This window comes from Berghia stephanieae, chromosome 12 (genome assembly GCF_034508935.2).
Source record: "Berghia stephanieae isolate SIO BIC M18660-M18661 chromosome 12, UCSD_Bste_1.3, whole genome shotgun sequence".
NCBI classification, from domain to species: Eukaryota; Metazoa; Mollusca; class Gastropoda; order Nudibranchia; family Aeolidiidae; genus Berghia; species Berghia stephanieae.
The window spans coordinates 17011364-17028401 of NC_088371.1; the positions used below are offsets into that span (position 1 = coordinate 17011364).

At 37.4% G+C, this 17038-nt stretch overlaps 1 pseudogene across 1 annotated transcript; it reads right to left on the bottom strand.

Moving 5' to 3' along the window:
- Window positions 1-301: 301 nt before the first annotated feature.
- LOC144957766 (uncharacterized) lies at window positions 302-8445 on the bottom strand (annotated as a pseudogene). The gene is made up of 2 exons (XR_013642202.1): window positions 8321-8445; window positions 302-5571 (listed from the first exon to the last, which is right to left on the bottom strand). The product of XR_013642202.1 is annotated as an uncharacterized LOC144957766 (transcript).
- Window positions 8446-17038: the final 8593 nt, after the last annotated feature.

Below are 17038 nucleotides of genomic sequence, written 5' to 3' on the forward strand. Positions count from 1 at the left end.
CGCTGGAGACACCAAAGTACAGAGCATTGCAGTTGTCCAGCTTAAAAAAAATATAAGGGAAACAAGTTTCCTCCCTCAGAAAGGAACATTTGAATAAATCCAATTGTTTTCAACATACGCATTAATGACTGGACCATTATCCTTATATTATGATAGTCCATCGACAGGTTCTAATCTAAGAATGTTCCAGTGCTTCTGACTCTATAAACAATGTATATATTTATCTATGTATATATATATATATATATATATATATATATATATATATATATATATATATATATATATATATATATGGACTAACTGAGCTGAAACAGTCCATCTTTATCACATACCAAAAAAAAAAAAAAAAGCAGGGGCAATAGATTTCGATCAACACCGCACGATCAGCATAATGAGCCAGATCTCAAATATCCTCCTACGCATCATAATGAAAAGAATGAGAAAAAAAGATTTCACCAGAGATTGGTAGGGAACAATTCGGCTTCGTGAAAGACAAAGGTACTGTACGTCTCATCTTCACATAAAAACAATAATACAACGGTCTATTGAGAAAGAAAAAAGTCTGTACTTCTGCTTCGTGGACTGTTCAAAAGCCGTCAACTCTGTTAAACTTAAAGAACTTTTTGAGGTACTTGCATCCATTATGACCTCCGACCTTTTACAATAATTTACTGGAACAAAACAGCATATATAAGATTGGACAATGAGACCTCCATTTTTTTTAATAATAAAAAAAAGGAATGAGGCAAGGACGTGTTTTATCGCCTGACAGGTAAATCTTCCGTGAAATTGAAGAAGTACCAGGCATCTGTGTGGAAGGTGAGAATATGACGAACCTGGGGTTAGTGGACGATGCAGGTCTTATGGCTTACACACCAGAAAACATTCAGATCATGCTTGACACATTAGTGGTTGATAGCGAAGCGATGGAACTTTTGTTGAATGTGAAGAAAACCTAGTGCAATGTCGTTAGCAAACAAACTCAATACCTAGCTTTTCACCCAACAAGCAACTATCAAACAAGTTTTAAAAATTAAATATCTCGGTGCACTATTGTCCACAACACCGGGGGGACTAGAGAATCTAATAACATCTGTAAAGGAACACAGCGAGACCAAAGGCCTTAAGCTGAATATAAAGAAGACCAAAATCATGAATACTGACAAGTGCAAAACAGATGCCATCATAAAAATCAATGGAGAAGAAATAGAAAGAGTAAAGAATTTTGAATATCTTGGAGCCATGATTGAGTACCACGGGAAATCAGCCCCAGAGATCAGGAGGAGACTAGCAATGGCAAGATCAAAGCTAGAAAAGATGAATAATATCTGGAAAGGGCAGTGCATTCAAACAAAAATCAAAATCCTCAAAAGTGTTGTTTTCCCAACTGCAACATATGGATGCGAAGCGTGGACTATCAGCAAAGCAGAGAGCACAAAGATCACAGCGTTTGAAATAGCATGCTACAGAAAAATACTCAGAATATCATGGACTGAAAAACAAACAAACAAAGAAGTCCTGAGAAGGATAGGAATAAAATCACCAATTCTTCTTCAAACTGTAAAGAAATTGAAACTGAACTATTTGGCCACACGACTCGCCACGAATCATTATAAAGCACATTCTGCATACAAGGGTAGACGGCAAGAGAGGAAGAGGTAGACCAACAAGAAGCTGGGAACAAGATATATGTGAATGGCTGAGAATGACAACAACTCAGGCAAGTAGACTGGCGGAAAACCGTAATCTGTTTCGCAAGAAAGTTCGTGAAGCAACGTCTTACGCAGGATCAGCTGACTAGATGATGATGATGATGATGATGATGATCTCGGTGCAACCATCACGAGCGACGCTAGAGATCTTTAAAAAAAATAAAAGAAAGAATTGCGATCGCTAAAAAAAGCCTTCCACAACTAAGCCCAACCACCAATATTGAATTAAACACGAAAATCAAGGTGATCCAAACCTACGTTCTCTCATTTCTCCTCTACGCGTGTGATACCTGAACTCTAGACAAGGAATGTCAAAACCGCCTAGCAGCTTTGAAATGTGGTTGTACAGAATACTGCTAAACATCAAATGGTCAGAAAGAATAACAAGAGAAGTTTTGCACAGATTAGGGAACCCATACAGATTGTGAAAACCGCCAGAAAAAGGCAAATGGGTTTTCTTGTTCATGTGTGGCGACGAGGGCATATTGAAAGCCTAACACTTAGTGGCGACATAGAAGGAAAAGAGCTCGTTCGTGGTCGTTAGAAGTTGACGTTCCTGACCAGTTTGAGGCTGTTAACGAGCAACATCTCTACAAACTCCGAGCACATGAGGCAGAGAACATATTGTCGTGCAGGCATATGATAGGCAACATGCATACAAGCGCAGGCCACGGATAAGCTGTAAGCGGACCCATCCGATCCCTGACACCTAGTTTACATTTTTTAATTAGTGCTTTTTACAATTTACCGGTTTATTTATGTCACTATTTACCGGTTTACTTATGTCATAAGAGGTCCAGAAAGTCTTTGAATAAATTGGTATTTTGTAGCTTTCATCTCAACGATGGTGCGGGTCTTTTGGGGCGGAGGCGGGCTTGGTCAGTGACCAATTTGCATTTTAATGGGATTCTGTTTCCTTTAAAATATTTTTTATGACCGGCTTTAAGGCATCAATTAGAATTCTACTGTTCAAAAACAGTTCAAACTTGGATTTGACTAAACGTTGACAAGAAAATTGTATCAACTTTAAAATAGCCATTAAATCAAATCAGTCATGATTTTCCGGAAATGTATTTTTACGTTGAGTTTTAAAACAAAACATTGTCATACCTCGTTCTCTTAAAGTGTGAACTTTAAAGCTTTTTTAATTTTTTCGGGGATGGGCAAAGATTCAATTCTTTGGACCCTGAGACCAGGAGGGCCTGCTCGAGAAATAGATTTAGAAATGTGAAGGAAAGACCATGTAGTAAGACTGAGTGGTGTTCGAGTGAATTTGTTGAGGGTGGGCTTGTCCAAAATTTGATTTCTGATAGTTTGATTCGCAGAGAGGGATCTGTAATCTTCGGAAAAATAGTAGTTATTTTTAATGAATGTTTCTATTGCCTTAGTTTCGCTTTCAATGAAAGCTGAACTAAGAGGAGACAACTCAACACCATTGTGCTTGATTGTCCTGGGCACAACCCAAATCTTAAAGCAGCTAGAGACACCGGAATAATGTCCTCGTATCGACACCATTCCCACTGGAAAACACGAAACTCAATGGATGTGAGTAGTGCAATGCGTGGTTTGTAGATATTCCGGATTGAGTTTACATGCACAGCTTTCAACATCCCGTTTTCTAGAATTTGCCCATTTTCCAACAAAGCTCAGAGACATTTCCCATCGTATGCTGTCATAACATACGACCAAACTCCATACCCTCGATTTTCTGTCAAGTTTGGATTAGCGCCGGCTTTTAACAACACATTTAAACAGTTTACATCGTCACTTATAACCGCCGACAAAGCAGCAAATCTTCCGTCTTTACTTTGGATGTTTAAGTCCGCACCGTTTTGCACAAGCAGCTCAGCTACTTCTGCATGGCGTTTTTCACATGAAATCATCAAAGCCGTTTTCCCAGCCATGTCTTTTGCGTCTAGTTCACAGTCGTGTTGCACCAGCAACTGTGCAATGTCGACATTTCCATTCCGGGAAGAAAGCATTAAAGCAGTCTCGCCATATTTGTCGAAGGAGTTTTTGTCAGCTCCGTGTTGTAACAATACGTTCACACAGTTTACATTTTCTTTTTCACAGGACCAAATTAAAGGTGTTTTTCCTGCTATGTCTCTAGCATTGACGTCTGCTCCGTACGAAACAAGTATTTTGACAATATTGATATCTCGAGTCCTGCATGCTTTCATGATAACTGTTTCACCACGTCTGTTACGTAGTTCGGTATTTGCATTGTATTGCAGTAAAAGTGTCACAATCTCTGCATCACCACTAGAGCAAGAACGCATTAGAGCTGTTTCTCCAAGATGGTCAGTTTCGTCAACATTTGCTCCATATTCTAAGAGTAATTCCACAATTGCGACATTTCTACAGTCACAGGAATTCATCAATATTGTTTTTCCATATCTATTCCTAACGTCAGTTCTGGCTCCATGTTCTAAAAGTAGCCTCACAATACTGGTATATCCTCTTTCACACGCAATACCTAGTGCGGTTTTTCCCTCAATATTTTGTCTTTCGGTGTCCGCCTTATTCCTTAACAGCGTCGCCACGATATCTTTGTGTCCTTTCGTACAGGAAAACATTAAAGCCGTTTGTTCGATTATGTCGATCGAATCAACATTAGCACCAAACCGCAAAAGTAAGCAAGCAATACTTTCATTACCTTCATCACATGCGGTCATCAATGGCGTTTTCCCACAAGAGTCAGGTTCATCGGTTTTTGCTCCTTGTGTTAGAAGCGATTCAACAATTCCCTCGTAACCATTCTCACACGAATACATCAAGGCCGATTTTCCATTTAAATCAACGTCATTTATCTCTACACTTTGCTTAAGAAGTAATTTAACAATTTCCTCGCAACCTTTCTCAGATGAATACATCAAAGCTGATTTTCCCTTTCGATCGATTTTGTTAACATTTGCATTCTGTTGTAGAAGCGACGTCACTATTTCAGAACAACCAGTTTGACACGAGTAAATCAATGCCGTCTCGCCGTCAACTCTACTGATATCAACATTTGCACCATAGCGTAGCAACAAATCAAAAGTCCTTTTATGTCCGTGGATACACGACAACATCATGGCAGTTTTTCCAAACATATCTCTCGCATCTATGTTAGCGCCATGTTTGAGCAGCATTTCGGCTATTTTGGTATAGCCACGAGCACAGGCAAACATCAAGGCAGGCTCTCCGTAACAGTTGCTATCGTTACAACTGACTCTTTGCTGGAGGAGATCTTCAACAATCTCTTCGTGTCCGTTGTCACACGCCATCATCAAACAAGTTTCTCCATAACTGTTGCAATCTATCAAACTTGCACCAAAATTCAAAAGTAGCTTTATAACTTTCCGATAACCCTTCTCACAAGCACGAATGAGAACTGTATTGCCGCTAGAATCTCTCACATTCACACTGACCACCTTTTTTCAAGAGAAATTCTAATAAATCATCACGTTCTAAACTGCATGATTTAAACAAAGCGGACTTAATCTTCTCTTTGCTTCTTATATCACCATCATTTCTGACACCGTCCACCAATGACTTTAAATCTCCTATCCCAATTTCATTGTAATCCGAGTTACAAGGTTCTTCACACTCGTTTGACAAATTTGAAGCATTCCAGGCCATCTTGAAGTTCAGAAATCCTCGGTTCTGTCTTCTTGCAAAACAATAATCTTTTACAGACAGCCCTCAATCTAATGAATTGTGAGTTTGAACCAGTTCCAAACTAATAGGATTGAGATTTATTAAGACAACGCTCAGTTCCATTCAGATGACGAAAAAATGAAGTCAAGGCAACCAGTTTTCATCACTCTTTTCCATTTTGTAATCATACATCACGTCCACTTTTCTTGCTTGTATACTGAAAAAAAAAAACAGAAAATAAAAATACAACTGATATAATATTCTATTAAATAAATCTTTAAAGGTTATATTTTTATACAAAGAAGGTAATGAAATAGGGAACAAGTGTGTGACGTCAAAAAACTGGTTCCAATATCGTTAGAAGAGTAAAACCACTCATCCGGAGGACTGAATAAATATATACTTCGAGGAATTGATTTTCTGGTTTCAGAGTGATGGAATATGTGACCCTTCGTCTCAAAACGGTATTAAGTCGGGATGGACCAAATGCTAAAAAGTCAACTAATAGCTAAACTGGTCAAAAATTTGAAACGTTGGTATTTAGCATAGTAAAATATGATATTCCATCTCCTATATAAAGCAAATAAATTCAACTTAAGCAAGATATTTCTGGCTACAATTTCCATTTTCAGCATCTTAATCTTCCCAACTTAATACCGTTTTGAGGCGAGGGGTCACATATTGTTTTCAGGTCTAAATAATATGCTGGTCGTCAATAACGATCATCCGACCTCGCGCTTTTACGTTCTGTAATCTTAAGAATCTGCCTAAAAATCTTGCTACTGACATGATTATACCACCTTATGACTTGGTATGTAACATATTCATTATTGGTTCTCTTTTTGATCCTCCGAAGAGCAAAAAATTGAGCTTTAATATAGCGCAATATCCACTAAACGTGCTGAAAGCGCTTTACAAAAGGTCCCTGGACAACAGTAACATTGAACATGTAGGACGGGAATGACATGACGCCTGTTAGGCGATATTACATTTTTTTTCGAACAGAGACAACGCTGTTAACGGCCATGTACTCATTTTACACCTGAGTACGGTGAGAGAATGTGAGTAAAGAGCCTTTTCCAAGGACTCAACTATGCGACGAGAGAGGCTCGAACCCAGGACCTTCCGATCCAAAAGCGAGTGTCATACCACTAGACCACATAGCCGCACATGATTATACCACCTTATGACTCAGTATGAAACACATTCATTATTGATCCTCTTTTTGATATATGTATATATATATATATATATATATATATATATATATATATATATATATATATATATATATATATATATATATATATATATATAAATAATGATAGGAAACGGATGAATGGGTTCGACGGTGTTTGTTGGTGTCACCGTGTGCTCTCTGTATGTGTATGTGTAAGTGTGGGCGTGTTGCGTGTATGTGTGTAGTAAGTGTGCATGCTTTTGCGGGTCTGAGTGTCAGTTGAAGTAGCAATTTCCGGGTGAAAGAACATAAAGTAGTTGCAATATATTAACACACACACACACACACACATACAAACACACACACACACACACACACACGTGTAGGCATGTGTAAAGTAGTGAATCACACATAATATGCTGATTGCTACACAATGGGAGCAATCTTTTGTCGGCTTTTCGAAACATAAATGGCAAAAAAAAAAAAAAAAAAAAAAAAAAAAACAATAACAAAGATCTGAGTAACGTCAACTTCGTTCTATCTATAGATAGTATGCGCTTGGCTAAGAAGCTCACAACATTGACATCCGGAAGTATAACGGTCCAACTCACAAAACTTTGTGTAACCTTGAACTTTTATAGCTCGTTAATACCACTTTAGTGATGTATTTATCCATACACGCGGATTTCAAAAACAAACAACAAAAAAGCAATAACACAATAACAAACCAGCATGTGACATCCATCTTCATTCTATCTATAGATCGCCCCCATTGAGTGTTTTGAAACTGGCCAACAGAAAACTGTCTCTGTTCAATTCGATCTTCTTATCTCTAACATTATAAATCAATGATGTCCCTTGTATTGTATGCTTTGGTGGATAATGACGACAGACATACACTTTTTACGTAGTTGCATGAATTGTTAACACTGAACACAAATAAACCTTTAAAAATGTTGAGTTTTAACCGTAATTTCATGAAATTAGTTGACAATGAACACTGTTATGTATAGATAGTATGCACTTGGCTAAGAAGCTCATATCATTGCCATCCGGAAGTATAACTTACCGACACATAAAACTATAATATATAACCATGAACTTTTATAGTCTGGATAATACATTTATGTGAGAATTACTCATAAACGTGGATGGCAAAAAACAGTAACAAAGACCCGAGTGACGTCACTTCATTCGATCTCTGGAAACTGTGCGATTGAATAAGAAACTCACAACATTGCCATCCGGAAATATAACGGACCAACACACAAACTGTGTGTAACCTTAAATGTTTATAGTCTCGTTGATACAGTTTAGTGAGAATAAATCATAGACGTTCTATCACATACCTCTCATGATCTCGAGTTTTTAACGTGCAGTTGTTGTTTGAAATAAGTGAACACTGACCGCAGCAAAATCTGGAGGCTTTTACCGTAATCATAAGAAATATACGAGTGATAGACCCTTACAAAAATGAATTAAACACAAAGTTGAAGAAGTAGTATTCGTAATCCTCAGACATTCCAAAATATTATACTGTCCTATACCTATTATTCACTTGCAATATTAAAATCTCAATCGCGGGTATATTAGTGTCGAGCGGAAGTCTCGATGATACCTCAAGTCATCGGCCACCAACACTCAAAACTTTCCGAACTCGATGACCAAGGAAAAGTCGGGAATTCCCGAGAAGTAGCACTTCAACTGAGCTTTGGATGGCTTTTTTGTATTAAAACTTAAAATACATTAAATAAATTCACTTTGTATAATAATAAAACATTGATACCTATAACCATTTTGATCTATTTACGACGTTTGTGTTTTGTTAGCTGTTTAAAATATGATATAACGTCAATACCCAATACCAATGACTAGGCATTGAATGAAAGCACCGATGACAAGAGCGATGCTCGAGACTTTTTTGAGTCTCGAGACTCAAAAAAGCATCGAGACGCAAAAAAGTCTCGAGCTTCGCTGAAATCATCGCCGACGAGAGAGGGGTGAACAATGCAGATAGTACACATTGTTATCGCGCAGTATAGTCTCGAGACTCGGGACTCGGGACTCAATACGAGAAGCATCGACGACCAATATTCTCGAGACGAGAAAAGCATCGAGAACTAAGTGGAGGTCGGGAAGTTCTCTGACTTCTCAAAACCTAAAGCATCGATGACCTTTTGGTGACCCGGATGCCCTCCCCTAGGGTATATTATTATTTCCTGGTAGTTTCCCTTGTTACTATTTATAACAAACCTGTCCTGAACCCTAATAATATAATATAATTTCTTGCAAGTCAATAAAGGGGTCAGCCAGCCGACGCCAGAGATATCATATAACTGGAGAGTCAACTATGCCCGGTATTTCGTGGACGGATCAGCTGATAATAATATGCCCTTTTTTTGTCTGACGACCAAACAAACGAGACTTTGGTAACATAATTTCCCTTGTTTCGATTCAAATTTAATCTATATTTTTAAAGCAAGTAGTTATTATAGATAGTTCGAAGATGATGCCACTCAGGTCTTTGTTATTGTTTTTTGCCATCCGCATTTATGAGTAATGCTCATTGAACTGTATTAACCTGACTATAAACGTTCATGGATACACACAGTTTTGTGTGTTGGTCCGTTATACTTTCGGATGGCAATGTTATGAGCTTCTTAGCCAAGCGCATACTATCATAGAATAAACACCTAGATAACCACGGCCCTCGGACAGTCGTCATAATATAAACAATGGCAGTGATTGGTAAACATAGCTCACGACATATGTTTTACTACCTATGATATGTGTCTGAGTAAAATATCCACTGTTCTACCACTTGATCAATAGATAGGATGCACTTGGCTAAGAAGCTCATAACATTGCCATCCGGAAGTATAACGGACCAACACACAAAACTGCGTGTAACCATGAACTTTTATAGTGTGGTTGATACAGTTTAGTGAGAATCACTCACAAACGCGGAGGCAAAATACAATAACAAAGGCTTGAGTGACGTCATCTGCATACTATCTATAGAACCAACACAAAAAAATATGTGTAAACCTAACCGTCATAATATGATCGAGAAAATCGTGTGATAACAAGTCACTCGTTTGGCGGTAAAAAAACAAAACAAAAACAATGATCAGAGAGAGAGAGAGAGAGAGAGAGAGAGAGAGAGAGAGAGAGAGAGAGAGAGAGAGAGAGAGAGAGAGAGAAGTCGATTTCATTCACGTTATTGTTTATAAACAACTAAATATGTTTGTCCGAGCACGTGTGAATGTGTGTCACAAATTCTGTGCTTTAATTGGTCAAAAATCTACTGGTTAATTTTTCATACAACACACAACCAACATTGAACTTATTACTTTCTAATGATGCAATTATCGACCCACGAATTGGATTCAATAGTCTGATGTCACGTCGCCCGACAACGGCGAGCAGCTTGGTTCTAAACAAGGAAAATTGGTATTTTTAATCTTCATGCTGGCTTGAACTTTTCATATGTCTTGTGATAAGAATGTATAAAAGTCAAAACATGATCATATTTATAAGGTTTTTCTCCTCTGGATACGTTTTTATGCTCGTCAAAGTAGTATTTCATAAGGGCGTCCGCCATTGTTCAAATAGATTAGAGACAGTTTCTAAGTTACTATGCGTCATTACGAGGGAAATGGCGTCATGACTGTTGAAGCCAATTGGTCATTTTGCTCTGCATGACTCTTGGGTATGTTTACGACTTTCATAAACAGAGCAGTGTGTTTGTATTTATTTCTGAAATTTCCAATAGGCTTACAGTTTTGTGTATTTGTACGATATATATATATATATATATATATATATATATATATATATATATATATATATATATATATATATGATTAAGGGGAGTTAGCTGGAACCACGTAGAGTGCTCGACATATATATTCAGATTTTCGAATCATAGGTAGGTTTTAAAATGACTACCTGGCCAGTAACATCTATGTCTGTCGAGACGTACGTCATGTCTCATTCTACATGCTGAGTGCTGTCTTTGGTACTGAATGAAACGGAAGTATGGTTCCATGTGGGACTGCCTGGCCAGTAACATCTATGTCTGTCGAGACATACGTCATGTCTCATTCTACATGCTAAGTGCTGTCTTTGGTATTGAATGAAACGGAAGTATGGTTCCATGTGGGACTGCCTGGCCAGTAACATCTATGTCTGTCGAGACATACGTCATGTCTCATTCTACATGCTAAGTGCTGTCTTTGGTACTGAATGAAACGGAAGTATGGTTCCATGTGGGACTGCCTGGCCAGTAACATCTATGTCTGTCGAGACATACGTCATGTCTCATTCTACATGCTAAGTGCTGTCTTTGGTATTGAATGAAACGGAAGTATGGTTCCATGTGGGATTGCCTGGCCAGTAACATCTATGTATGTCGAGACATACGTCATGTCTCATTTTACATGCTAAGTGCTGTCTTTGGTACTGAATGAAACGGAAGTATTGTTCCATGTGGTATGCTGGAATAATAATATTGTGAAGTGCAAGTTGGGCTGAGAAACGAGGCTTTAAGAGAAGGACTTTTGATGAAAAGGGACATAACAATGTAATATATCATTCATATAGTGTAAATTTTAATATTGTAATTTCTAATCTCCCTTGATTACGTTTGGGCGAGCCAATGCTGTCATTACAACATTAAATGGGCACGATCTATATTACATTACCATGTGCTTGAGGTCATTGGTCACATTGCAAAATATGCTCAAAGTGACCCACATAGTGAAAAATGTTCACAATTTGAGAAATATCCAACGACTCATGGGTATGTTTACAACTTTCATAAACAAAGCAGCGTGTTTAGATGTATTGAGAAATGTCTAATCATTGTACAACAAATCATGTCATTGATGACTAGGTTGGACGAAAACATGAATATAGATCGCTCCCATTGATGGATCCTTTTTGGTCTCAGTTTTAGCTCACAACATCAGCTATGCGTTTAGGCAAAACTAACCCAAATAAACGGTTCACGGTTACACATAGATTTGTGTGTTGATCCGTTATATTTCCGAATGGTAATGTTGTGAGGTTCTTAGCCAAGAGCACGGCATCTCTATTATATGAAACGTCACAGCCTGGATCAGCGGTGCGGTCTTTGCTTCTTATCCGAAAGGTACCGAGTTCGAATATTCACTGCGCTGTGTGGCCTTGAGCAAAGTCACCTCGCCCGAGCTCAGTTTGCGGCGCTGCACTTCCCTAAGAATAGATAGAATGCGCTTGGCCAAGGAGTTCACAACATTGCCATCCGGAAGTATAACGGACCAACACACAAACTCTGTGTAACCATGAACTTTTATAGTCTTGTTAATACAGTTTAGTGAGAACAACTCACAAACGCGGATGGCAAAAACAATAACAAAGGCCTGAGTGACGTCATCTGCATACTATCTATAGACCCTGAAGATAAATTTTTCCTATGGGATGAATATAGATAGTTCGAAGATGACGTCACCCAGGTCTTTGTCATTGTTTTTGCCATCCGCGTTTATAAGTAATGCTCACTGAACTGTATTAACCCGACTATAAACGTTCATGGATACAAACAGTTTTGTGTGTTGGTCGGTTATACTTCCGGATGGAGATGTTATGAGCTTCTTAGCCAAGCGCATACTATCTATGGGAAATCTAAAAATATTTTTTTTTAACGAAATGAGAGTTATTAGTCGATCGTTGAAGGACGAGTTTTCTGGCCAAAATATAAAATACGTGTTTTTTTTCCCCAGAGCACGACAGCAGAGTATGCGACTTTCAAAGTCTGCTAATTTTTATTTTTATCATTCAGAAAAAAAGCAGTTTTTTGTCATTTATTTAGTGACTTAAAGAGGAAAATACTTGTCTTGTTTGGCCTCATTGTGTGACTGTGTGATTTAGTGGTATGGCACTCACCTTCGGATCAGAAGGTATAGGTTCGAGTCCTGCTCTGGGCGGCGCGTAGTTGAGGCTCTTAACTTACTCACATTCTCTCACCGTTCTCGTGTTATAATGAGCACCTGGCTATTAAAAACGTTGACTTTGTTTGTTTTTTTAATGTCTTGTCCCACGTGTTACATGTTGCTGTTCGTTAGCGATCCCTTGTAAAGCGCTTAGAGCACGTTTAATGGACATTGCTCAAGTTTTCTTTTTAAGTGCTCATTTTAAAAATAAATAACAATGTGAAATTGAATGTAAGCTTCAATTTAATTACAGATTAAAAACAGATAAAACGAACGTTTCGGGTTTCCCCTTTATCAACAAAACAGGATGAATGAAACACTTTGGACGATTTAAAAAAATAAAACAATACATGAGTGTTGTGAAACTTCAAATTTTCTCGGGTGATTCTAGGCTGTCCAATAGATTGCCTGAGAGTGTTATGTGGTCTTGTGGCTATGTGGTCTAGTGGTATGACACTCGCTTTCGAATCGGAACGTCCTGGGTTCGAGCCTCACGCTCGGCGCATAGTTGAGTCCTTGGAAAAGGCTCTTTACTCACATTCTCTCACCGTATTCAGGTGTAAAATGAGTACCTGGCCGTTAACAGCGTTGTCACGGTCCGAAAAATTTATAATATCGCCTTACAGGCGTCATGTCTTGTTCTAAATGTTAAATGTTGCTGTTGGACAGGGACCCACTGTAAAGCGCTTTGAGCACGTTTAGTGGCTATTGCGCTTTATAAAAACTCATTAAAATTTTTTTTAAAAACTCATTTTATTTCTGGACTGGATGTGATTAACAGGTTTTGGAAATCACCTACTCATTAACTTCATCAATCTTTCGAACGATGATAGATTGATTAATCATGCCCAATACTTATACGAGGTGGTCAATCGCACAGTTGGTAGAGCACTCGCTGGACATGCGAATGGACCGGGATCGATCCCGGGTGAAGTAGAGATTTTTTTCTTGACTTTAAAAAACCCTTAAAAATGTAGCTTTATATAGCACAATAGCCACTAAATGTGCTCAAAGCGCTTTACAAGGGGTCCCTGGTAACAGCAAAATTTAACATGTAGGACGGATATTACAATTTTTCCGACAGGGACAACGCTGTTGACGGCCAGGTACTCATTTACACCTGATTACGGTGATTAATGTGAGTAAATAGTCTTTTACAAGGTCTCAACTATGCGCCGATCTAGGCTCGAACCCAGGCCCTTCCGATCCGAAAGCGAGTGCCATACTACAAGACCACATAGCGCACAATTTCTATCACCTAATCATAAATAATAAGTGTATAGTAGTTATTTTTTTTTTAACCTCAGGAATGGGAGACACCCAATGTTTGTCGTCCCTTTGCAGTTTAGATTTATCTCCGTCTTTTAAATACGACAATAAATAGGTATAGGGATATTGACCTAAAAAACTCCAAAACCAAAAAAAAAAAAAAAACCAAAAAAAAAAAACCAAAACAAAACAAAAAAAAACAAAACAAAATAAAACAAAACAAGCAAACAAACAAACAAACAAACATAAAAACAAACAAAACCCCAACTCCCCCCCACCCCCCCCCCCAAAAAAAAACAACAAAAAACCCCAGTAAATAAAAAAAAAGAATGAATAATTAAATAATAAATAAATAAATAAGTAAATACATAGATAAATAAATAAATAAATAAATAAATAAATAAATAAATAAATAAATAGATAAATAAATAATTAAATAAATAAATAAATAAATAAATAAATAAATAAGTCTAGACTACACCTTTCATGTATAAGCAATCAGTGACAAGTAATAAACATAAATCAGTGTAGGAACTGCAATCGACGCTATCATCAACTCCATAAAAAGTGCGGCTATGTGGTCTAGTGGTATGACACTCGCTTTCAGATCGGAAGGTCCTGGGTTCGAGCCTCGCGCTCGGCGCATAGTTGAGTCCTTGGAAAAGGCTCTTTACTCACATTCTCTCATCGTACTCAGGTGTAAATTGAGTATCTGGCCGTTAACAGCGAAAAATTGTAATATCGCCAAACAGGCGTCATGTCCCGTCCTACATGTTAAATGTTGCTGTTGGTCAGGGACCCCTTGTAAACCGCTTTGAGCACATTTAGTGGATTTTGCTCTATATAAAGGTCAATTTAAAAAAGTGGTATCAAGCGTCGTGTTTATCTTGAGCCGTTCTCCCGACTTCTTGAGGACATGGGTTCAATACCCAAAATCAGGCTAAAACGTTTAAGGTTACACATAGTTTTGTATTTTGGTACGAAATATCCGGCTGGCGGATGTTTTTTTGTTTTTTTTTTTTTAGCTAAGAATATAGTATCGATAAACAATTACTCTTTCACACTTGAGTCGATTTTAATAATGTGAGTAAAGTGTCTTACCCAAGGACACATAGTCGGGAGCAGAACTTTTAACGATCACAGTCACTCATCCGGCCATTGACTCCTCTTAACATTTCTTGACTTTTGTGACAAGATAAGACACCATACGTATCGCGGATCCACCGAACGCATATTGTAACGGTATTAAAATATAAATTATAAACTAAAACAGCAGCGTCTTAAAATAACGGATCCGAACTCTGTGAAGTTCCTTATTCTTCCGCGCAGTCACAAAACACATTTATTACTATCTCTTTCGACTGGAATTTTTCTTTCACTTTGATGTTGGATACATTTAGATGAACCATCAATTTTAAAAAATCAAAACCTGAGATTTCTTTTGTTAGTCTTGACAATTGTATTTTTATAACTTTGTACAAATCTCTCGTAAGGCCCATCCTTGAATATGACAATTGCATTTGGAGTCTATAATGCAAACGGCAATCCAGTAATATTGAAAATGCCCAAAGAAGGGCAACAAAAAGGTTAATATGCTTCAACAGAGCTGATCAAATGACCAATTGGCTTCCACAGTCATGACGTCACTTCCCTCGTTATGACGCATAGTAACTTAGTAACTGGTTTAAACTATCGGAACAATGGCGGACGCCCTTATGAAATACTTCTCCGATGAGCATAAAAGTGAATCCAGAGGAGAAAAACATTATAAATCTGATCATCTTTTGACTTTTATACATTCTGATCACATGACATGTGAAAATGTTATAGCCAGCTTGAAGAATAAAAAGTACCGGTTTTCTTTGTTTCCAACTAAACTGCTCATTGCTGGACGGACGTGACATCAGACTATTGAATCCTATTGCCATTGAGGGCCTTTCATATCACGATAGATTACAGCGTTTGGACTGACCTAGTCTTAAATAAAGGAGAATTCGGGGAGACCTCATTCAATTGTATAAATTAGTCCATCATGAGGTTGACTGGGATACTCCTGATTTTTGTTTTTTTCATTTTCGAGTACAAAAATTACCAGAGGAGACCGGTTTAAAATCTATATTGACAGATATAAAACTAGCGTAAGGGGGGGGGGGGGCATTTTATTTTATTAATAGAACTGTAAAACCTTTGGACAGTATCAAGTATGAAACGAATAATGCTTCTTCTGTGAACAGATTCAGAATAATCATTATAAAGAGACAATCGATTCCAGGTTTATTTATGATTAAATGTAAATACACAGGTTACGAAAAGTTCATTTGGCCCAAATCACACTTTACATGATATGATGTGATTTGATTTGATTTAAAATGTCAGTTAATATTAGATTTGTCAAGTTTCTCCCTATAAATTGATGCAAATTACGGGGATGGCCTTTCTGGGAAAATGTCAATTTATTCTGTCAATAATTAAGACTGATGATGGCCATACAGGCTTACATATGTAGACTACATATCGTGGTAAATATCCTAATAATAATTACCTCCATTGTTATCATTATGTCGAGCACTGTCAGTATCTTATTTGTATCGTAAAACACACACACACACACACACACACACACACATATATATATATATATATATATATATATATATATATATATATATATATATATATACTAGTAAAAAGCCCGCAATTTCGCGGGGAAAGAACTATTTTCATTCGATACTGTACTCACCATCATTTAATGAGGGCAGATTGGTAAACAACGTTGTCTGTGTAATTTGGTATATCTTCGGTTGATTTTTCTGTGTGGCCCAATAATATATTTAATAATATATTTCCTCAACTAACCCCAAGAAAAAAATAAACCTAGTACCTTTAATTAACCCCAATAGGAAAAACAAAAACCCTAGCACTTTAATAATACTTATGACTAACCCTAATAGGAAAAAAAAATCATCCGATCTCGAGCTAACCCTAATAGAAAAAATCATGACAAATTGAATAAATAAACGCCTGACAAAAGATCAAAGGTGAAAATACAAATTTTAAGAATACTGGGGATGTAGAAGCTTTCTGAATGTCTCCCCTTTACTTAACTTATGGAAAAACAAACTTCCTAGCACCTTTAATAAGACTTATGACTAACCTCTCGAGCTAATCCTAATAGAAAAAAAAAAAAACTCTCGGACTGCTTTGCACTACCTTTCAATATTTAACAAATCAAGATGGCGGCTGAAAATCAAAACAATGGT